The sequence below is a fragment of the Pteropus alecto genome, unplaced genomic scaffold (assembly GCF_000325575.1).
Source record: "Pteropus alecto unplaced genomic scaffold, ASM32557v1 scaffold21, whole genome shotgun sequence".
Lineage (NCBI taxonomy): Eukaryota > Metazoa > Chordata > Mammalia > Chiroptera > Pteropodidae > Pteropus > Pteropus alecto.
Genome location: NW_006436282.1, coordinates 6,068,570 through 6,070,582, shown reverse-complemented (window position 1 = coordinate 6,070,582; position 2,013 = coordinate 6,068,570).

Here is a 2,013-nt window from a genome sequence, read left to right as displayed (position 1 = left end):
TGAGTGTGTATGAGAAAAGTAGGATGCCAATAAAATATAGGACATTAGGTTAAGTTAAATGGATATTTTTAAGAATAAGTATGTCTCAAATATTACATGAGACAGACTTATACAAAACAAAGCAGCCACCGTATATCTGAAAATCAAACATAACTTGGTATTATGTGTTTTTATTTGCTAAATATGGCAATTCCAGAAAGGAGCCTGAAAGTTTGGAGAAAAAAAATAAAAGAAACATTTTATACCTCCACTGCAGATATTTCTTTAACTATGGCTCTTTCTGTATTGGTCCACAACAAGAAAGATTATTCCAGATGTGGCTATGTGGATAATAATATTAAAATTATCCATCTCAGTGTTTTACCATTTTGGTGGACACTAGCTTTTTCTTTTCCTGACTTTATTTTTTAATTTTCTTTGATGCAGTATTATTTAACTTAGCCTTTTGGAACATGTTTTTAAAGGAAGGATATATATAAAAGTAAAGTAATATTGAATTAAATGAGACCTTTCTCTGTACAGGTACAATTTTCAAAACAGCAAGAGAGAGAGATTTTACACAGTAAAGTAGAAGCATTTAGAATTGAAACTCAAACCAACTAAAATAAATTCGTACTTCAATTGTGACCTTCATAGCCCCCTAAATGCATTTTAAACAGTAGGTTGCTTTTCTTTTTTATAGCGTAGAGCTGCAGGTAATCTTAAAGGAGAACAGCAAATGTTATGCACTGAGCCAGTTATGCAGGAAACATGCCAGGTCCACATTTCCCCACCTGCCAGTCCTACTTCTAACCTGTTGTGTTTATCTTAGAACTGGGGCTAGAGTTTGATCAGCAGTGCAAAGTTAAGGTGAAGTCGGCAAATAAATGTTTGCATATTTCTACTTTCATACACGTGGTCTATAGTAACTCAAAGTCTCTAACTTGCAGAAAGAGAAGTGAGATATAAATTGGTTAGAAATACTAAGTTCTATATGAGTCTTTTAAACATAATATAGGAGTTTCACAAGCCTCTCTCTCATGGCACTACTGTTTATTTTATTTTGGCAGTTTTGTCAATCCTAGCTCTTTGGAAGTCCTTAATACAATGAAATAACTTAAGTCCTGACATCCAAATATATGATCTCTTTTTTCTCTCACTCACAGCTACTTTTAGACATTTTTTACTTTCTTCATTAATTTATTTCAAATCATTCCCAACACTCCAATAGTAATTATTATTTTTCCACAGTGCATGATTTTTATAATTTTGTTATAAGCCTTATTAGCAACTTTATTAGACATATTATTAAATTCGATAAAGTTCAGAGCATTCTACAATCTACTCAAAAATGTTTAAAATTTAAATAACATTTTTCAAAGCTATTGATTGAGAAAATTTAGAAACAAAGATCAAATATATGCTTGATAATGAAATCAATGTACATACTGCAAAGTGTTTCAAAATACTTTCTAAAAAATAAAATAAAAATAATAATTTAGGTAATTTGCTGAAGAACAATTAATTATCTCCTTTTAGACCAGTATTCAAAAGAAAATTAACTGGACCAAAAATATCATTATGGTCAAAAATAATACGTATTTAGAATTTCAGGAATAAAATATATACCCATTGCTTTTTCGTTTTTATTTTTAATTTTTTTTTTGATTGATGAAAATTTACTTAAGTTCAAATACACAGATCTTAATTATGGAACTTTCTGAGTTTTGATGTGTGTATACAGTACAAAATGACCCAAACAAAATATCATTTCCATTACTGCAGAAAATTCTTTTGTGCTCTTTTCTAATTAATCCCCAATCGCAAATAGATAACCACTATTCTAATTCTATTAAACATAAATAAATCTTGCCTATTTAAACTTCATATAAATGGACTCATTCCATTTACATGGCTTCTCTTACTCAACACAAAGTTTCTAATATTCACTCATGTGGTTTTATCATTCATTATATGATAATAAAAAATATTACTTCTCCATTCTCTAGTTGTTGGATACTTGATGTGTTTGCA